Source organism: Rhinichthys klamathensis, unplaced genomic scaffold (assembly GCF_029890125.1).
Source record: "Rhinichthys klamathensis goyatoka isolate OS25496 unplaced genomic scaffold, OSU_Roscu_1.1 h1tg000132l_1, whole genome shotgun sequence".
Classification (NCBI taxonomy): Eukaryota; Metazoa; Chordata; class Actinopteri; order Cypriniformes; family Leuciscidae; genus Rhinichthys; species Rhinichthys klamathensis.
This window is the reverse complement of record NW_026606667.1, coordinates 1,579,202-1,602,500: the sequence shown is the minus strand read 5'-3', so window position 1 is coordinate 1,602,500 and position 23,299 is coordinate 1,579,202. Positions and strand designations below refer to the sequence as shown.

General features: G+C 41.5%; 1 protein-coding gene across 1 annotated transcript in view; it reads left to right on the top strand.

Annotated features, from left to right (window-relative positions):
- Positions 1 to 23,299, top strand: part of brinp1 (bone morphogenetic protein/retinoic acid inducible neural-specific 1) — a 232,577-nt gene that overhangs the window by 27,268 nt on the left and 182,010 nt on the right. The gene's annotated exons all lie outside the window — the stretch shown is intronic.

The window sequence follows — 23,299 nt, the reverse complement described above, 5'->3', positions numbered from 1 at the left end:
AGCATGTAAATACACTGGAAAATTTGAAGTACAATCACCTCGAATGTTTAAGTCATTTCAACTCAAATTACATTAAACTGATTTTAAAAAAAATTAGTTGAATCTTGAATAACGTAAAAAAGTTGAAAATTGCTTAACTTTTTTTTGATGAGTTAAACCAATGTAAAATCATATGTTGTCATAACTTATTAATCTTATTATTTTATTTATTTATTTTTTACAGTTGCTATCTATACTATAGTCGGCCAAGACCAAACACATTAACAATGCCATATTCAATAACATGCTAAAACTATTCAGAGAGTTGTCATGATTGAGATGGACTTCTGCAACGCTTGCCGGCCATCACACCCATAGATATCAATAATAAAGGCTAGATGTCTCGTCCGCGCTGCCGGCCAGTGGAGGTCGACGTCCGCACTGGCGGCCATCTTGCCACAGGCAGCTCGCTCACTCGTAACATTGTGTTTTAATGGTGCATGTACTTTTTAAATAACCATAACTTGCTCAATTTTCTACCGATTTTCAAACGGTTTGGTTTGTTATAAACATCAGAGATGTAGTTATGACACTGCATACTTATAAATAATAAGTGTATCAATAAATAATCATCCAGAATTATAGCCACGTTAATAACGTTTGTAAGAAACCAAACCGTTTGTAAATCCGTCAAGATTTCAGCGAGATAAGAGTATTTGTGTTCGTGCCGATCACTCATCTTACATCAGGCACCACAGAGCCCGCCAGAAAGCTTGCCTGTGACAAGATGGCCGCCGGTGATGACGATAGAGACTCCGCCGTAAGACATCTAGCCTTTATTATGGATATCTATGATCACACCTCTTACAAAAGATCCTAAGAAAAAAGGTAAATCCAGTAAAGGCTTGCCTAGTCTATTTGATTTCTGACCCAGAGAACAGATATTAATACAACTCTTTTTTATATTTGACTCGAGCCGGTTGTAGCTCATATACTACATGCCCTTATGACACCTGATATGAAGATTCGGGTCTGATGCGTTTACGGTTTAAGCAGCAATCAGTGTGTGTGTGTGTGTGTGTGATCTAGCAGAGCATGAAACACTAAATCTACTTCTTCTCCCCACTCAACCTTTATCACTTCGCTATTGACCTTGTCAAATCTGAGAGGACTATATTGCTGGTTTGTGTTTACGTCTGCCAAGCAAAGCCAAGCAGTCTTCATAATCATATTTGCCGACGAGATGATTATTATTAGCATGGGAGCCCTTGACACCAGAGTAATGTGATATCGGAAGTGCTTCCAGATGTTCCAGAAGAGTGAAACAAATGCAGGAATTACTGTAAGGACTTTAATTATAATGACCCTGACAAACTACATAATCAATACTATATCAATCTGAATTTTTGTTTTAGCTCAAACACAAGTTTCCTCGACTCTCAAATCAGCGGAAAATTAAATTATAATAATAATTTTCCAGGTTCAAGTTCAGCTCCACTGAGATCATGTTGATTATCAGAGTAAATGATTCAGAAAAAAGGAAAGTTTATATCTGCCATATTTAAAAGTGAAGACATTCATTATTGGAGTTGTAAAGCTTCTAAATGCCTATAAAGTTGAATTTGTGCATGATTGCGATATGTAAACAATCATTTTATGCTTTCCTTATTTTTTCTGCAAAATTACGTGGTCGTGACATGATAGACAATTATTAGTTTATATAAAATCACACCCTGCAGAGCTCATTCCATGTATTAAAATATTAAAATATTGAATGGATAGTTATTTTAAAAATAACTTTTATTCATATTTTAATTGAATTATTACTTTTGTCCAATGGTGTGACTGTCTATCCAGTGATCATTCCTTAAATTTTAAGTACTTAAAATGAATAAAGAATATGTAAAAATGTATTAAATGCTATTAATAAAATGTTTTCTTTAGGAATTTAAGTCTTCACTGTAAATGATTTGTTTCATGATTTGTTATCACAGATCTTTTGTTTTGTCAAATCATCTTAGATTCTCTGATGTTATTCAGATAACATAACATTTTGAGTTTCTGTTGATTAAACAATTATTTTTTCTTTGTATTAACTTAAAAATATAGTTTCAATGAACTGGCAACACGTGCATTAAGTTAAACCAACAATATATATTTTTACAGTGATGTAAATCAAGTAGATAATTAATTAATTAAATACTGTATCCTAATCACAGCATAGTCGGATCAGAAAGGCATGACTTTGTTTTAATATTTTTAATATTATATGGTACAGCTAAAAAGTTATTAATGGCATAGTTCCATTGGAATGTTGAAAAATAATTATAATTATTGCATTTATTACTCGACTACACTGACTATCTACACTTTACCTTACTAAATAAATAAATAAATAAACAAGTAACTGTCGCACTAGATCCATCAAGATGCAGGAACACATTACATCCAGCCGGAGATCACAGATTAAGGATGACTGTGGTCCTCAAAATGAGGAATTAATGCTCATAGCTCCGGCATATGCTTTTTTTGTCACTTTCACGCACATATGCAGATTTCGACTTAAATTAAATCAAACCACTGGCTTCCTTCATGTATATTCATGAGATCTGTGCCGTATTTCAGCTAAAGGTGTGGATGTGAGTCTGCCATCTGTCTCGCGTCCCACAGGAGATCTGATTTATGGAGCACGCCGTTGCCTTCGTTCCCCTCAATCCCACCAAATCAAGAACAATGGGCCGGCTGAGCTGGTGCTAAAGGCCCGGTTTGAGTCTCCGGAAGCGGGAGGGATCGAGCCACACACGTCTGAGCAAAACGAAGGATAAAACAGCGTGAAGTGTGAAAATTAGGTCACAAAAACTCTGAGAAATGAAGCAGCCGCCGGATCCAAACTCACACACCATAGTCCCGTCCCGTTAAACAAACCAACATCTCTCACATTATCACAGTTTATTCGCTATAGTTTAGAAAATGGTGATAAATATGAGCAGAACTCAGTGGATATTTGACTGGTTTTGTCCGTCCTTCTGTTAGACTCTCACACATGAATTATGTTGAATATCTGTCAGCTGTTAAATTTAACTACACAATTAGATAATACCAGTTTAGCTCAACCAGTGACCAAGCAATGCTTCATGTTGTTCAGTGTGTGTGTAAAAAGAGCATTAGCAATTACAGAAAACACACTTCAGCAAAACATGATCAGCTCAAAGTGGAGGAATCATTTCTGCTCCCAAATGTTTATAAATTTTACTGAAGAATATTTGGGTTTAATATGTCAGTTTACTTTATTTTGCTCTCCTCACTTACATAAATGAACTATAGTGTCCTGCACACACTAGTAAAAACATATCAAAACTGATATCTGGTGTCTGAATAATGTTTGGTTTGATGTTCCTCTGTTCCACTGACGGACTCCGGGAACGCTGGTTGAAAGGTTGGCTTCGGCTTCGGGATGTTGGGAAAACTGCAGCCCAAACACTTTCTGCTGTGGTATTTTTAGGCCGTGCATTGCTTGCCGAGCGGGACCGTCTACGAAACAAATGTCAGCTTGTGAAACTCCAGCGTATTACACGCTGAGCGGAGATGACAGCGCTGCTCTTTCTGAGTTTTATAGGGCAGGAGTAAAACACTCATCCGTCTTGGGCTCTGATAAGCAGGGCAATTTCCAGCCAATATTTGCCGTGATAAACTATGCCCTGCTGGTTCAGTCTGAGACGCCTGCCTAGTTACAGTAACTAGTCCAACAGGAGAGAGTCTTGGGTGGTTGCTAGGGTGTTCTGGATGGTTGCTATGGTGTTGCTAGGGTGTTCTGGATGGTTGCTATGGTGTTGCTAAGGTGTTCTGGGTGGTTGCTATGGTGTTGCTAAAGTGTTCTGGATGGTTGCTATGGTGTTGCTAGGGTGTTCTGGATGGTTGCTATGGTGTTGCTAAGGTGTTCTGTGTGGTTGCTATGGTGTTGCTAGGGTGTTCTGGATGGTTGCTATGGTGTTGCTAAGGTGTTCTTGTTCTGGATGGTTGCTATGGTGTTGCTAGGGTGTTCTGGGTGGTTGCTATGGTGTTGCTAAGGTGTTCTGGATGGTTGCTATGGTGTTGCTAAGGTGTTCTGGATGGTTGCTATGGTGTTGCTAGGGTGTTCTGGATGGTTGCTATGGTGTTGCTAAGGTGTTCTGGGTGGTTGCTATGGTGTTGCTAGGGTGTTCTGGATGGTTGCTATGGTGTTGCTAGGGTGTTCTGGATGGTTGCTAGGTGTTTCCCTCCTGTTTGTTGTTGAAAGATTCCCAAATCCAGTCACTGCGATTTTCCAGTTTCTATTTGGTATATTTCTATTTGATTCTCCTTCAATCACTGTCCCTTTAGCAAACTTAACTTAATATTAATTATAGCAATAATGTACTTTAAAAGAATATACTTGTGAACTGAATGCAATTGTTGCATGTTAATTGCAATCAAATGACAATGTAGTGTAGTTTGAATTTATATTAAATGCAATGTTGAGTGTCTTTTGACCCAGTGGGACTTAAGGACACATTTATGTGTAATTTCATAGTTACTTCTATTGTCTTTGAAATATGGTTAAAGTGTGCGGCTGAATGTACTGACCAGCATTTATGGCAAACTAAAATATGCTTTAATGTATTTTATATTGAAACTTGTATGTCTTGTATTGAAATATATACACATTTGTAATGAAGTTGCAATTTAGTGGATTTAAAATACATTAACTTTATATTTAATATTGGATAGTAACACTATAGTTAGTATGTTAGTCAGCACATCGAAGTAAGTGCACTTCTTTAAAGCATGACAAACGATTATCAAGACATGATTATAGTATTAATTTAGTGAAACTGTGGAAGACATGCCACAGTTAATTAAACTAAAATGTAAATATATTTTACTTTTCATGAATTCAGATATATTGATCTGCTTAATAAATGCATTTTTGGTTATATATCAAACAATGAAAAAATAAATAATACTATTATATATTGAACTAGGCGCAACAAGTCGTATTAAGGGAGTCATTGAATCATTCTATCAAACGATTCATTCAAACTGGCTGATTCAAGTGTCCACTGGCTTTATGAATGAGTCATTGAATCATTGACTCACCCGATTCATTCAAAAACGGTGAATCATTTAAGAATGAAACACAGCTGGGTGTATATTAGTATTTTAATTTCCAAAATAGGCAACTGTGTGTTTAAAAATGGTCAGTTATGGTCATATAATCAACATATTGTTTTTTAACTGTTGTATAAAATGAATATCACATTTTGCAATCTTGCTATTATTGATATCTGAGCTGCTGTGAGTGAGTGAGTGGAGGCGGGGCTCATTTGCATATTCATAGAACCGCGCATACTAAATGAGGCAAGGGTGTCGAGTTACATTCAAGATATTTTAAGGCATGAAGAACTTTTTTTCAAGGAAAAAACTTTTAAATATGTAATTTTGGTGATCAAAGACGAGTTTTAAGAGATAAAGTTGTTGACTACAGGGAGACTTTAAGCTTAACGCAGGGCTATTGCTGAAAGGCTAACTCTTGCCAAAATTGAACCCAGGCTCTTCTTGTTTATCTACCCGAGTCAAACTTTCGCGTGAAAGCATAATTAGAATGGAAATGCCACTTTTAAGATTGACCGTATTTTCGTTTTAGGTAGAAATGCCTTTTGAATGGGAGTGCATGGGGCACTTCTATGATAGCATCAAAATCGCTGTTTTTAAAACACTAAGAAGCCTCGACACAACATAAAACTGTGCTCGAAGTATCACCAGTGACTCTACACATGAACTTGAGCATTGAATTCATTGTTTGTGTACACAAAGTTTACTAAAAAGAAAGGTTTTGTACAACTCACTTCATCAGTGTTTCCGGTGGCTGGAACTGTGTCAGTCAAAAGTAGTCGATCTCCGAACGCAACGTAATGAACTGACTCCATATGAGGAAATGTCATGAACGTGTAATTTCACTAACGACAAAACACAAAATGATCCGTGAATTTATATGGAAACAAGCTTTAGGAGCTTTCCATTTTTACTCTCCTCATGTTACGTTGCATTCGGAGATCGACTACTTTTGACTGACACAGTTCCAGCCACCGGAAACACTGATAAAGTGAGTCGTACGAAACCTTTCTTTTTAGTAAACTCACTGTACACAAACAATGAATTCAATGCTCAAGTTCATGTGTAGAGTCACTGGTGATACTTCGAGCACAGTTTATGTTGTGTCGAACCTTCTTAGTTTTCGAATTTTGATGCTATCATAGAGATGCCCCATGCACTCCCATTCAAAAGGCATTAAAACGAAAATACGGTCAATCTTAAAAGTGGCGTTTCCATTCTAATTATGCTTTCACATGAAAGTTTGACTCGGGTAGATAAACAAAAAGAGCCTAGTTTCAATTTTGGCAAGAGTTACCCTTTAAGTTACACCGGCTGTATTGAGATGTTTTGATTTCACAGTTTCACAGCGGTGTTTTCCGCTAAACCTTCTTCAACACACAGTTTGAGAGCAACACTGAGTGATTTCTTCTGTTCGTGACAGTCACAGGTTTGAGGTTTCTGAGATCTTCAGTCGAACTGAAGGAACCTCATGTAAAGACCCCGGGGACGTCACGTGTCCTCTGGCGCAGTAAACAAACGTGTTTTCATGATTTCGCTCCACCGGGCGAGTGGGAGGAATGCTAAGTTCCTCGTCCCGGTATGAGCTTACAAATGACCGCGGGACTCGAGCGATTAGCATATCCGTTCAAACATGCTGACAAAGGAGACGCATGGTGTTCACGATCGGGAAGCAATGGAGAAAAATCCCTGGCCTGTTACGGGCAGCCATTTGTTTTCATGAAACTTCCATTTGCTTGATGAAAACAGAAAGGAAAACAAAGCAATTGTACAGACGCAGGTTCATCCATCTATAAACCTGAAGGTAATTTAGTGGTGTGTTTAGCCAGTTCGCTCTCACACACATTTCAGCTTATTCGGGATCCGCCTACTGACTTGTAAATCTGTATAAAGTCAAAATAGATCATCCCTTGTTAAAAGAAGTGCACTTAATTGCATTGAATACGAAGTTGTGTACGCCAAATCTTGAAAATATATTACTTGTACTTGCAGGTTATGCAATAAAAGATCAGATAAGTGCACTTATAATGTACTAATAACTTGTAGTAACGTCAAATTAAGAGATTTTCTTTTTAAATCATCATGTTTGAATAATCTTTTTCTTGTTATAAAGAAGTGCACTTATTTTAACACACTAAAGCACATGTATTTCAAAGATAATAGAAGTAATTATGAAATTACAAGATCTGGGTCAAAACACTCTTAACTGATTGCATTTAATATAAATGACTCCACACTTGTTTAAAACTATATTATTTTAGTTATAATAAAAATACACTTTTTAAAAGTGTACTTATTTTCCGCAAGGGACCAAAATAATAGAGTGGAAGTGTTCGTCAAATCTTGAACATAAAATAAACCATACTTGCAGGCAATATAATATTAATGAAATAAAAGACCAGTTAAGTGCACTTAAAGAGAGTACACTATCACGACTGTTTCTTTACACACTTAAGTACGCTTTGTTGTAAAGTCAGATTGAGAAATTTACTGTTTAAATCATTTTTTGGGTGTTTTATAGAAATGCACTTATTTTGATGTGTTGCCAAGCACACTAAAGCACATTTCAAAGATAATAAGTAATTATGAAATTCCATAAAGATGTACTTAACTGAGTCAAAAACACTCTTAAATGATTGCATTTCATATACATTTAATCTGTAATACATTTTAATTTAATTGCAGTTAACATGAAATAAAGTAGCGAGTTCGCACTTCTCTTTTTAAACGTGTCCTTTTTAAAAAAAAAGTATGTTATTTCCGTAATAAGTTCTCTTATTTATTTATTTATTTAAAGTGTATTTCTTTTCCAGGGACCAAAATAATGGACAGAAGTGGAAAAATAATGAATAATAATCTATGAATTGATTACTCAAACTCAAAGTCACATGAGATGATGCTTGGTATGAAGACGTGTGCGATTAAAAGGGTGATTATGGATGAATTATCTTTTTGTTTAATTTAATTCTCTGCAAGCCTAGCATGTCTAATGTATCTGGAACGAACTCCTCGACACCTTGACCAGCCGAGCTGTCGGTGTGTGTGTGTGTGTGTGTGTGTGTTAATGACTTGGCTTTCCGACAACTGAAGCCCAGAAGCTCTGGATGAAAAAACGAGACCTGGTTCAGTTCTTCATCGATCCTCCTCTTCTCCTCCCCAATGCTCAGCGTAATTCACCGGCCAGGTAAATTGGAACAATAAGTCAGACCATTAGTGAATTAGTTTGTTTTGAAACGCGTGCATTGATCTGATTGGGTAAAGGCTTTTAATGATCCTGCCGGGAGTGCTGAGCTCAGACTCCTGAAGGTCAGTGTGTGAGATCCGTAAAATACCGTGAACCTCGCTCACTGTAATTGGCAGAGCATGTGTGTGTGTGTGTGTGTGTGTGTGGTCGTCCAGAGCCTGCAGTGCTTTCATAATTGTGACGCCTCGTAATCTGAACTGGACAAATTGCACTACAATCTCTTTATCCTCCCCTGATTAGCTCTCCCCCGTAGAGAAGCGTGCGACGTGAATACAAATCTAATGTAAAATTACATAAAACAAGAGCACAGTGAGAGTCCTGCTGGAGCCCGAGGGATCGAGTTTCTGTGGCAGATCGCCCGGAGTCTGCCATGCTGGAAAATCACTTTCTGCTGTTAGTCTTTGTTAAAATCTGCCAGAGAAACACGATTTCAGCAGTTGTACTATATGCACTATGTGCTCAACCATCCCGTTTATACATTTAATAAGGTTAATATGTCAACATTGGAGTCTGATAGCGACATGAAGAGTCCAACAATCCTTTTTATTATCATCCGGGCATTTAAAGTGCTGTTTATGCAGCAAAATAATGCATACGTACATTAAATGTATACAGTGTTCATTATCTCTTAATCAGTGTTTGCTGAATGTATGTGCTTACTTGTATTGTATGATAAAGATATTTCAAAATTGAGAATATTTTTAGCCCTGAATTGTGCAAGAAATACTATATATCGTTGGTGTCTAACAGTGAACAACAACATATATTTATAATGAACATAAACTAAATACTGTAAAATAATATATTGCATATTAGACAATATAACTTTGATATACATACACACACAATATCCAGTATAGTCCATTGTTAGTTCATGTAACTTCAATAATGCAACTACAGGTGAAACTCGAAAAATTAGAATATGGTGCAAAAGTTCATTTATTTCAGTAATTCAACTTAAAAGGTGAAACTAATATATTATATAGACTCATTACAAGCAAAGTGAGATATTTCAAGCCTTTATTTGTTATAATTGTGATGATCATGTCTTACAGCTTATGAAAACCTTTTCACAATATTTTAATTTTGAATTTGGGGTTTTCATAAGCTGTAAGCCATAATCATCAAAATTATAACAAATAAAGGCTTGAAATATCTCACTTTGCATGTAATGAGTCTATATAATATATTAGTTTCACCTTTTAAGTTGAATTACTGAAATAAATTAACTTTTGCATGATATTCAAATTCAAAATTTTCGAGTCTCACCTGTAATAACTTAGTACATAAATAAATACATTTTATAAATACATTTTTGTGAAGTGTACTAAAAATCTGTCAATATATCAACTATTTAACATGATTGGAGCCGTAGTGCATTGATCATTTTGCATCTAGGACTGGATCGATAAAAACAGATTAATAGAGCCAATAGTAATAATATAGCATAAAAGGATAATTGCATGTAAAATCCCTGCTTTTGTAGTCGGCAGCATTTAGATGAGATTGATTCAGACGATGCACATCAGGTTTCGAGGCCTTACACTGGGGTTTTGAAAACACTGACAGCAAACAGAGTCAGTATGTGGTCGACATCGAGTGGATGGGGATTCGAGAACAAACCCAAATCTTCGACTTCCTCTCAGAGGAGTTTGTTGGCGGAAACTGTTCGATACGTCCTCACAAAGCACAAGCTCCCCCGGTTCAGTCCTGCAGCTCTTGGGAACCGCAATACAAATAGGGGACAAGCCTCGATCCCTGTGATGTGTCAGGAACAAAGCGGAGCTCAGCCCCTATGGAGGGAAACAGCGATTGATTGAGTCCACACAAGACCTGCATTAGGAATGAGATTTCTGAATAAAGCGGCGAAGAAAGGAAGCTCTGAGAGTGAATGAGTCCATTTACAGGCTCGAAAAAAAGGGGAAAAACAAGAATTAGCTGAACGAGGCAAGAGGGTTTAGTGAAGAAAAAACAAATCTAAGCTCATTATTATTCTTCCTTATTATTCTTCCAATTCTTCTGAGAGCAAATTATTAACAGTAAATCATGTTAGCATGTCAGTTCATGTTAGCAACTTGTGCTAAAACATGTAAGAAAGATGTTAACGATATGTTTCAACATGCTGGTAACGCGATTATACAAGCTAGCAATGTGCTAAAACATGTTAACTATATGTTGAAACATACTGGCAATGTGATTACACAAGTTAGCAACAGGTTAAACCATGTTAGAAAGATGTTAACAACGTGTTAAACATGCTAGTGGCGAGCTAAAAATGCTAGAAACATGCTATCATTTTGTTAAAACAGGTAGCCTAAACAACGTGTTAAACATACACAAACATGTTATCAATATGTTAGAAAAATGTTAATGATATGTTAAAAAATGCTGGCAACATGATTATACAAGTTTGCAACAGGTTTAACAATGTTAGAAAGATGGTAGCAATGTGCTAAATATGCTAATGATGAGCTAAAATGTTTGAAAGATGTTAAAACATGATAGCGTAAAGCTAAAAATGCTAGAAACATGCTATCAGTTTTTTAAAACGTGTAGCCTAAACAATGTCCTAAACATGCAGAATTGTGTTAGCAACATGTTAAAAAGATGTGTTAGAAAGATTAAAACATGTTAAAACATGCTGGCGATGTGATTATACAAGTTAGCAACAGGCTAAACCATGTTAGAAAGATGCTAGCAATGTGATAAACATGCCAGCGACAACATAAAACATTTGATAGAAACATGCTATAATTGTGTTAAAACATGTAAACAATGTGCTAAACATGCAGAAACATGCTAAAAACATGTTAGCAATGTGCTAAACATGCATACAATGCTAAAAACGTAAACAATGTGCTAAACATGTAGAAACATGCTAAAAACATGTTAACAATGTGTTAAAACATGTTAAAAAGATGTTAACGATATGTGTCAAATAAGATGGCAACGTGATAATACAAGTTAACAACAGCCTAAACCATGTGCAAAAATGCTAGTGCCGAGCTAAAAATGCTTGAAAAATGCCAAAACATGATATCATTATGTTAAAACGTAAGCAATGAAAACATGCAGAGACATGCTAAAACATGTTAGTGATGTACTAGAACATGTTCAAAAGATGTTAACGATACGTTAAAAAATTTAAAATGTGATTAAGAAAGTTAACAACAGGCTACACTATATTAGAAAGATGCTAGCAACGTGCTAAACATGCTAGTGATGAGCTAAAACATGCTAAAAATATGCTATCATTGTGTTAAAACATGTAAACAATGTGCTAAACATGCATAAACATGCTAGACATGTTAGCAATGTGTTAAAACATTCTGGCAACATGGAAAATCATGCTAGCAACATGTTAAACACGCTAGTGATGAGCTAAAACATGCTAAAAATATGCTATCATTGTGTTAAAACATGTAACCAATGTGCTAAACATGCAGAAACATGCTAGACATGTTAGCAATGTGTTAAAACATTCTGGCAACATGGAACATCATGCTAGCAACGTGCTAAACATGCAGAAACATGCTAGACATGTTAGCAATGTGTTAAAACATTCTGACAACATGGAAATTCATGCTAGCAACGTGCTAAACATGCTAGTGATGAGCTAAAACATGCTAAAAATATGCTATCATTGTGTTAAAACATGTAAACAATGTGCTAAACATGCAGAAACATGCTAGACATGTTAGCAATGTGTTAAAACATTCTGACAACATGGAAATTCATGCTAGCAACGTGCTAAACATGCTAGTGATGAGCTAAAACATGCTAAAAATATGCTATCATTGTGTTAAAACATGTAAGCAATGTGCTAAACATGCAGAAACATGCTAGACATGTTAGCAATGTGTTAAAACATTCTGACAACATATAAATTCAATGTGCTAAAACATGTAATAAATATGATAATTTGCCACATTTGTTAATAAGTGGATTGGTTTAATCTCCAAACATCCATCAATAAATGAATCCACATTGACAAAACGCAAGTCCTTCAGGCAGTGGAGGGAAAATCAAAAGATTGGTAAAAAGCGTTTTTCTCTGAGGGAGACGACTAAAGTATAATAGTGTTTAATATGAAATATCTTGTCACACGGCGCATCAGCAGGGGAATATTCATCTGTGAGACCCTCTTCTAGAGACGACGGCTCACTGTCACTCATCGATGTTCTAGTGCAAGGAACTGGTCGTAATAATTGTGTGATGTAAAAATCCAGTGCATTTACCCACTTAAGTTATTTAGCAGGCACTTTTTATTCCAAGAGACGGATTCACAACCCATTTTGCTTCCATAATATGACACAGGTTATTCAATAAGAATAAGAAAATGTATAGGCAGTAGCTTGATGTATCTAATGGGAATTGATTGGATGCTGCAACGTGGGCGTTCCCTAGCAGAATGAATCAGAGCTGAATGTGAGCTTGCGATGCATAAATACCCGTTTGACTGATTAACCAGTTGCTTGCACCACTTTTATGCAATTTCAGCCACTATTCAATTCAGGGTTTTTGCACGAATAGTCGTTACACTTAAAATTGAGTGAGCCAGAAAGGGAATCAGCTCGCATACACACACTCAAATATACAGCAAATCTCAAATGCCTGATTTTTAATTTAGTCGAAACATTTAACTATATCATCGGCCAGTGCTTTGTATTATTATACATAACACATGCATAAGCATGTCCAACTTATCCACATTCACTCAGTATACAAGAGCGATATATACTATATTGTATCTTCAAAAAACTATATTATTGCTCAGCTGTAAACTGCTAAATGTGACTCAAACTGATGCATATTAAAAGGATCATGCCAAAATCAGGCTGATATCGTGTAGTCTGAACCCAGACGTCAGACACCAGATATCGAATGTAAGCTCTATCCCCTACTTTTTGAGAAAACTAAAATGTGGGTATTCTTTTAAGGATTGTAGTCATTTAAAGGTGACATATTATGCCACTTTTCACAAGATGTAATATAAATCTATGGTGTCTCCAGAATGTGTCTGTGAAATTTCAGCTCATAATACCCCCTGGATCATCTATTATAGCTTGTCAAATTTGCCCCTTTTTGGGTGGGAGCAAAAATGCGCAGTTCCCTTTCAAGGGAACTTCGAGCTGCGTCAAACGCTGCGGGAACGCCCCTGCGTTGTGCGTCATGAAGCACGTATGGAATCAGCCCAATGGAGAGATGAAACGTCATAGGCGGGTGACGTCATCGACCAGGAAACTATAAAGCACCCCAAAAACACAAGCGCATTAGCTTCTGTGCTTTCAGTCGCGCTACATGTGAATCTGTCCCTGTGTGATATTGTCTGTCTTTACATACCCTGCACCACACAAACAATTTATCCTTATATTGAGAGATATGGCGGACGAACAACAGTTTAGGAAGTGTGTTCCTCCCTGCTCGCGTTATTTAACGAGCGGGGATACACATGATCTTTGTGTTGTTTGTTTGGGAGTTCAGCATGCCCAGTCTGCTCTCGAGGGGGCAGACTGTGAGCATTGCGAGCGTCTGCCGTTAAGGACGCTCCGCTCCCGCCGAGCGCTCTTTGAGGAGAGCGGTTCGGTGCGCGCTCCCCGCGGTTCGGGTCCTGCTTCTGCCGAGGCAGAGCGGCGGCGCTTATCGTGGGGATCGCAGATGGATCTCACAGCGGGGTTTGAGACGGGCTCTGCCTTATCTCTCCCTTCACCTGTGAGATCCAGTGCCTCAGTCCCGGGTTCGGAAGCACGCGCTGCGGTTTCTTCCGCTCGGGCTGAGGCACCAATGCTGCAGCTATCCAGTTCTGAGGAGCTGGATGTTGTCAGTGTTGAGGGAGATGTGGAGGATTCGCCACCCCACACTCCCGAAAGTGATGAGCTTATGGAGGTTTTAACAAGAGCTGTTGAAAAACTTAATATTGAATGGCCAGTGACTAGACAGGAGTCTGTTTCTAAATCAAAGTTGGATGAGAGATTTTTGCCGTCACGTGTGCAGCCTCCACGCCGGTGCCTGCCGTTTTTCCATGATCTCCACACCGAGGTGTCGAAATCATGGAGAAAACCGGTGTCATATAGAGTGTTTAGTCCCCAGACTTCAACATATGCAAATATAATGGGAGCCAAGGCTCATGGTTATGGTGCTTTGCCTCGTGTGGAAGAGACGCTTGCGAGCCATCTCTCCCCCGAAGCAGCATCATCTTTTAAGGCACCGGCATTACCCACCAAGCCATTAAGAAACACCTCGGCTTTGGTGGGTAAAGCATATTCGGCAGCAGGTCAGGCTGCGTCATGCCTGCATACTATGTCAATCTTGCAGGCATACCAGGCTGATCTGCTAAGGGACGTGAGTGAGAGTGAGGAGGTCAGTACTGACGTAGTTCGCGAACTGCGTCAGGCTGCTGATTTATCCCTGCGTGCCACCAGAGAATCGGCCAAGCTAGTGGGTCGTTCTATGGCAGCTCTGGTGGCCGCAGAAAGACATTTGTGGTTAAATCAAACCAATATTAAAGAGAAAGAAAAAGCTTTTCTTTTAGATGCTCCTCTCTCTCCCCTGGGTTTGTTTGGTGATGCTGTAAATTCAGTTATCGATAAATTCCAGGAAGAAAAGAAACAAACTGCAGCTTTTAAAAAGTTTCTTCCCCTTAAAGTTCACGTCCCTGGGGCTGCTGGGCGGGAGCAGCCCCGGCCGTCTATGAGCTCATCACATAGAGCGCAGCAGAGGCAGAGTGTCGCGTCTCGTGCTCCCCCTGCTGGACAGTGGGCTCAGCCGCGACACTCTCAGCCGAAGCCTTCTAGCAATAGAACTGATCTGAGGACAGTTATATTGGCTAAGAAGGCTTCGGCTAAGAAGAAGTCCTGACGCCAAGGCGTTCAGGATACTGAGGGTGGTCCCCACCGAGGCGGAAAGGTGTTCACCTCTTTTTACGGTGCCCATTCCTCCTCGGTGCCCTCAGGGGCTCGTTCTGCCAACCCCGCCTTTATGCCGGGGCACAGACGATCCCAGCGAGCGCTTTCCCGAGGGACGCTCGCTCCCTCTGAGGAGGGTCTCAGAGCGGTCAAACCAGTTGTTCCCTGCCGGTGCGCCGTTACAGGGCGCTGCGTTTGCTGCTCAAGTTACACCAGAGGCCAGTCTCGAGAGACTGGTACCCTTAGTAGAATTTCTGGCAGAGTGGAAAAGCCTTCCAAAAATATCTCATTGGGTCCTGCAGACAGTAGAAAAGGGTTATGCTATCCAGTTCAGGTGTCGTCCACCAAAATTCAGAGGGGTTCTGCACACAGTGGTGGGCCCCGAGCAGGCTCTGGTATTGGAACAAGAGGTGAAAACGCTCCTTCAAAAGGAAGCTATAGAACGGGTTCCTCCTCCCAGTTTGGAGTCAGGTTATTACAGCCGATATTTCATCGTTCCAAAGAAGGATGGGGGGTTGCGTCCAATTTTAGACCTGCGCATATTGAATCGCTCAGTAGGGAAGCTAAAATTCAAGATGCTCACTATCAAGCAGATCGTGTCTCAAATCAGATCCGAGGACTGGTTTGTCACGATAGATCTGAAGGACGCGTACTTCCACGTTTCCATCCTTCCACAACACAGGAAGTTCCTGAGGTTCGCCTTCGGGGGCGAGGCGTACCAGTACAGGGTTCTTCCGTTTGGCCTAGCTTTATCTCCCCGCACTTTCACGAAATGCATGGATGCAGCACTAGTGCCTCTGAGGCTTCAGGGCATTCGTATTCTCAATTACATCGACGATTGGTTGATTTTAGCTCAGACGGAGCAGATGGCGGTTCGGCATCGAGATGTCGTCCTCGCTCATATCAGAAAGTTGGGGTTGAGGCTGAACGCAAAGAAAAGTGTATTATCTCCTTCCCAGAAGACCACTTTTCTGGGTGTTGTTTGGGATTCTGTCTCGATGCGGGCGCGACTCTCTCCGACCCGCATCGCTTCGATTCTCTCAGCTGTGAAACAAGTGAAGCTAGGCCAGCTACTCACTGTGAAGCAGTTTCAGAGACTGTTGGGTCTGATGGCAGCAGCGTCCAACGTTATACCTTGCGGCCTGTTGTACATGAGACCGCTACAGTGGTGGCTCAGGACCAAGGGATTCTCCCCGAGGGGAAATCCGCTCCGCACGTTCAAAGTCACGCGGCGCTGCCTTCGTGCTCTGGTCATGTGGAGAGAAACTTGGTTCCTATCCAAAGGTCCTGTGCTGGGGGCTCTTTGTCGTCGCATAACGCTAACGACGGATGCTTCCCTCACAGGGTGGGGGGCGGTCATGAGTGGTCGCCCAGCCCAAGGTCTGTGGCAGGATCATCATCTATCGTGGCACATAAATTGTCTAGAGATGTTGGCTGTGTTTCAGGCTCTGAAATACTTCCTAACAGACCTGAGAGGCCATCATGTGTTAGTTCAATCAGACAACACGTCGGTGGTCTCTTATATAAATCATCAGGGGGGCCTGCGGTCTCGCCGGCTTTACAAGTTGGCCCGTCAGATCCTCCTGTGGTCCCAAGGGAAGCTACTATCTCTGAGAGCAATGTATCTTCCTGGGTATTTGAATGTGGTAGCAGACTCCCTGTCGAGGCAGGGGCCGAGGCCAGGGGAATGGAGACTCCACCCCGAGGTGGTGGAGCTCCTTTGGTTGAGTTTCGGTCGCGCCGAGGTGGACCTATTCGCTTCCAAGGAGACCACGCATTGTCATCGGTGGTTCTCCATCACTCATCCAGCCCCCCTGGGGTTGGATGCTATGGTGCAGCCGTGGCCGAGGTCACGTCTGTACGCCTTTCCCCCGATTGCTCTGTTACCAGGAGTTCTGGAGAGGGTCCGCCGGGACGGGGTCAGTCTACTACTAGTAGCCCCGTTCTGGCCGGCCCGAGTATGGTTTGCGGACCTGATTTCTCTCCTGGACGGTTCTCCTTTGGAGCTCCCGGTCAGGAGGGATCTACTCTCCCAGGCGGGCGGCACGATACTTCACCCCCGCCCAGAATTGTGGAACTGTGGGCTTGGCCTCTGAGGGGGCCCAGCTCATAGACTCCGGTCTCTCAACGGAGGTTGTTGAGACCATTCTTAACTCCAGAGCTCCATCCACGAGGAAGCTTTATGCCTTGAAGTGGAAACTTTTCACTTCTTGGTGTGGAGAACACCTGCAGGACCCAGTTAACTGCCCAGTGGGTGCAGTGCTGGAATTCCTGCAGGAGCGCTTCTCCACAGGGTTATCCCCCTCCACACTAAAGGTGTATGTGGCGGCACTAGCTGCTTACCACGTCCCTTTCAGTGGAGTTTCTCTTGGGAGACACCCGCTTATAACTCGTTTCCTCCGTGGCACTTTGAGGCTGAGGCCAGCAGTTCGTACGAGGGTGCCGACTTGGGATCTGGCCATTGTATTAGAAGGTCTTTCCCTAGCTCCTTTTGAACCTATCGAAGAAGTTCCCGAGAAGTTTCTCACTTTTAAGACTATCTTTTTACTTGCTATCTCTTCACTAAAAAGAATCGGAGATTTGCAGGCTCTGTCGGTTTCACCCTAGTGCCTGGAATTTGCACCTGGCATGGTTAAAGCTTTTCTGCATCCTAGACCAGGTTACGTTCCTAAGGTCCCTACTAATATCGTTAGACCTACGGTTCTGCAGGCTTTCTGTCCTCCTCCATTTATGTCATCGGACCAGGAGAAACTTAATTCACTCTGCCCTGTTAGGGCATTAGACGCTTATGTCCACAGAGCTGCCCTGTGGAGGAAATCAGAACAACTTTTTGTATGTTTCGGGCCACCCAGGAAAGGGTGTCCTGCGTCTAAACAGAGAATGAGCAAGTGGGTGGTCGAGGCTATCTCACTTGCTTATGACTCGGCTGGCCAGCCTTCACCTTTGGTTGTCCGAGCTCACTCTACCAGGAGTATGGCTGCTTCTAAAGCTCTTCTGTCGGGGGTTTCCCTGAGTGATGTTTGTGATGCGGCTGGATGGTCTTCACCGCATACTTTTATTAAGTTCTATGACCTAGACTTAAGCTCTACCCCTGGGGCACAGGTGCTCTCGTCCTCTGTGCGCTAGTCTCACATGACGGTCATTTGGTCCTATGGCGACGTGGGTATTCGCGTTCCCGCAGCGTTTGACGCAGCTCGAAGTTCCCTTGAAAGGGAACGTCTCGGTTACGTATGTAACCCTAGTTCCCTGATAGGGAACGAGACGCTGCGTCGCTCCGCCATACTCCCGGCACTCCCGTTAGCGCTTCCTTCAAGCCTATCAGAAGCTAATGCGCTTGTGTTTTTGGGGTGCTTTATAGTTTCCTGGTCGATGACGTCACCCGCCTATGACGTTTCATCTCTCCATTGGGCTGATTCCATACGTGCTTCATGACGCACAACGCAGGGGCGTTCCCGCAGCGTTTGACGCAGCGTCTCGTTCCCTATCAGGGAACTAGGGTTACATACGTAACCGAGACGTTTTTGTGTGTCGCTTTAAATGCAAATAAGCTGATGCTCCGCCCCCGTTCAGAAGAGGGAGGAGCCTTTACACAAGCTTTAGAGACTCCGGTGTTGTGCGAACTCCTACCAAATTATTACCCCCCCCCCCCCCCCCATCCCTCCATCCCCCCATCCCATAGTACTGGTAGGTTTAGGATTGGTTGTGGGGGAGGGGGAGGGGGAGGGTTAGGGGAGGGGTTAGTCTTAGGGTTAGGGGAGGAGTTAGGGTTAGGGGAGGGGTTAGTATTAGGGTTTGGATTAGGGGAGGAGTTAGGATTAGGCAATCAGGCACTGATTTCAACGAGGGGGGTATTCGTTTGGCAGGGAGTCGAAATTCGGCACAACACCAGCAATAACAAAACAGGCCAATCTCACTGATCCAGAATCAGTAATAACCAGCAGCGAGTGCAGCCTTACGGAGAGACTCAGGGAGAGCTTCACTTTTACACGTTTCTGAATGTTAGCGGAGACATTTCTGTAGTTGTTGTGGAGTTACACTGATCATCTCCTCATCATGTTGAACTCTTCCACGAGTGTCCACAGTTCCTGAGGTGTTTATTAGACAGCGGTGACATGTTCTGGTCAATAGTGTTCAGTGTCGTCTGTGCTCGATCACAGAACAGTTTCAGGCTTTGCTGGATCTTCTCCAGTGCGTTAGAACTGGTCTCTGTTGGCGCTCGCGAAACCAAATGGCGGCTGGTGTGTGTAAACGTGCAGATTAAGGGCCGATAACATTATAATAAGATCCTCTTCATACGTCATGGTGCGTTCACACCGGACGCGAATAGCGCGTCAGGCGCGAGTGATTTCAATGTTAAGTCAATGCAAAGACGCGTTACGCGCGTAAAAAATTCCTGCGGCGCGAATGAGGCGTAGAGCGCGGCGCGGTAGACGCGAATACGCCTCATTCGCGCGTCAAGTTCGCGCGAATGGCGCGAATTGAAGCGTCTGGCGCGGAAGCGCGTTACGCGCGAATGATTTAGTTAGTGCTATTTGTGCATTCACGCGTTTGACGCAAATTCGCGTCTGCCGCCCGAGTTGAAAAATTTGAACTTCTGCGTCAATTCGCGCCGCGTTAACCAATCAGGAGCCTGCTTGCTGCTGTCACGTGGTGAAGCGAAAGTTTGTTATTTTAATAAACTATTTTGTAATATTACTAAAATGTCTGGTGTGGTTCTAATGCACAACAAAGCAAATCTTTCACATAAAATCTCGATTTTAATATATGAGAGATAGTACTCATTTTGTATTGAATGCTATTTATTCCATATCTATTTTAGATTATGTGAAACATTATTATTTTAATGTAAAAACAACAAACACTTAGTGTATAATAAATAAATAAAAATCACAGGACAGGTTTCACTTTTGGAGGCTGGCTCCATTTATTATCAAATAAATGTGCGGGCGAGGGTGAACCTCTTGCCGGGCTGTAGAGCGCGGGCTCGTCAGGCAGCGACCACTCGAGGCCGAGGCTTTACACGGCCTACGCTGTCCTTGTCAACGTCCTCACCGTTAGGTCCACCAAACCTAGCTCCTGGAACAAATGGTGAAACTCCTGAAACCCTCCGGAGGGTCTGGTGGATCCGAGTACAGTGCCGATATCCCCAACGCAGCTGTTTCTGCTCTCCAGAGCAAATACGAGCGGTGACTCTCTCGATTAATGCTAATGCTAATGCTCGATAAACATCTAAAAAAGATGGCCACCTCCGGATTTCGCTTCTGACGCGCGTAAATTTCGCTTCAAACTTTTGTTTTTGCGCGCGTCAGTTTCACTCTTGACGCGCGAATTAACACAAAGTGGTCAAGCGTCAAACTAGACGCGGTAGACGCGAATTTGACGCGCTATTCGCGTCCGGTGTGAACGCACAGTCAGAAGGGGAGCGAAATCTGACTGGCTTATTTTCTGACATGCTTGCAGAGAAAGGCTCACCAGAACACAGTCACTGGGTTTCACTTTTCTCATTTTCTGGGTTAGTAGAAGCACCGGGGACGCGATTATTGCACTTAAACACGGAAAAAGTCAGATTTTCATGATGTGGCCCCTTTAATGCAATCCTCTCCGAATATGAGTGCAGTCGTCTCCTCCTAAACCTCATAACCTGACACTGTGAAGGTTGTGTTTGTTTTCACCAGTGATGGACGATAGCAGATACAGCATGTTAAGCCTCGAGGTAAAGCACGTCATCTTTTCTTGCATTTGGTGTTTTTTTTGCTTCTTTCCCACTAGTGTTTGGGCCTTTTTACTTAAATTCTGTTTTTTACAAAGTTTCCTTTTGATTTCCTGTGAAAACTTGCATGAAAATGAAGAAATTAAAACAAACGCTCAGAACTTTATTATTTTTGATATATTCCAATATTCACTGTATTAAGTCATCATAATAATAATGAATAATTTGTGTAATCTGTAAATAATTAACAATAAAGAGGCAGAGCAAGTTATTACATTTTAGACATTTTTCTTTTGGAATAACACGCCCCGATGAATAATACACAACAAGACCGAGGAAATGTATTACGGAAGCAAATTGGGTTTAGTTTAATGTGGACCTTAACCAGGTCTGTCAAGGTGACTGTACTCATTGTAAACAGCACAATAAAGCATGGCATTGTAAATATTCTGTCGACCTTCTTCTTCTGCAATGTTTTCCGTTGCATTTTTCCCGATTACAGAGGAAGAGGGGCATTACTTAAAGCGAGAGGATGAGTAAATGATGACCCCTGTTGCCCCGACAGACAATGTGGCTCTTCATGCGCAATAAACATTCATCAAGGCGCAAATTGCATTATTTTGTTAGACATCTAAACAGTTCCCCTGCTCGCGATGTCACAGTATTGCGGTATAAATGTGCACAGATTAATTATTATATGTTTGTACTTTTCCGTAAGCCTGCGGTGGGTTTGGCTGCGTGCCTCAGTCGCTCTCTGAGCTCCACCAGAAATATCAATATGAGACAGCGTTTATCATGGTCAGCCCTTCAGATGCTGGCATCGCTTTTCATTTGATGCATGTGCTTTTCTTCAGTTTAAAACCCATTTGCATCAATTCTTGTAGTTCAGACATCAACTAAAACTCTTTAGAGGCTTATATGTGCTACTCACACAAAAAATAAGTTTAGCGTACTAAATATGCAAACGATACAGTGTATTTTGGGGTGTGACAATATATCGTGTCACACTATATCGCAATACAAAAATGCAACAATATTAATGTTAGATTTTTATAACTATTATGTTGAATATAATGTATAATAATGTAATGGGGGATATTTGTGTGTCCTGATAATGCCAGATGTTACCAGTAAAAAGTGGCCGACATTATTTTAAATATACCTAGTCAGTGACAGAGATCAAACATACTCTCCTGAAATATATCTGTATTTTCAGCTTCAGAATCATGAATATTGTTATTCTCTAGTGTCCTGTGCTTTGGGTTTCCAGCTCTAAGTCCAAAGCCTATTCATTTACACACACAACGTAACATCAAATTTAGCATCTTAAAATCAACTGTACATTTTTTTGCTAACCTTTTATCATTTGTCTTGGAGTATCGCAATAATATCGTATCGTGAGTTCAGTGTCGTGATATGTATCGAATCGTCGTTACACCCCTACCTGATAATACTAAAGATCAGCTCTAAATATTTTCTTTATTTGGTGAACATGTGAAGGTTGGCGTGTTTGTACCGGGTTTCTGGCTGGTCATGTGTCTACTGAGGGCGGCTCTCCCAGCAGCCTGAGGGGCGGGGACTGAGGTGGGCGTGGCCTTGTTGGTGGGCGTGGTCTTCTCTGTGGGCGGGGCTCCGTGCTTCACTGTTTTTGTGGCTAGCGCTGTGCTATCGGCACTGTCCATGTTTATCTTCGGAGCTGCAACACATTCAAGAGACTTTCAGGCAAACCAAAAATTATTCAGACACCAGATATCATTTTTAGGGCTGTCAGTTAAACGCGTTATTAACGGCGTTAACGCAAACCCATTTTAACGGCGTCCATTTTTTTTATCGCGCGATTAACGGTCTTTTTGGCCTAGCAAACTTTGTAGTTTTTTTTCACATGCTTTTGCGACAGGACGCGGCGCTGCGCTATGAAACCCATTCATTTCAATGGCTTGCGCCGCGCGAGGACGTTTTGTTGCTTCGTCGACCAAAGCGCAAGCGGATCTAGCTAGACCGGAAACAAAACAACAGGCACGCCGCACACACTTGTTTGGGTCTGCGAGCTGGCCAAATAGTAGGTTAACGTTACGTTTTGAGTGGATGACGAGCGCGAGACGCCGAAATGGATGCCAATAAGATTCTGAATTGAAAGTTTACTTAAAAAAAAAAAAGTTGCCAAATGGTTCCATTGACGAGACCAAAGTGATCTGTGTGTTTTGTCGTTGTGAACTGAGCTATCGTCATCGCAGCACGTCCAGTCTGAAACACCACTTGATGATGGCCAAGCACACACACACACACACACACACACACACACACACACACACAGCTGATGCGAATTCTCCG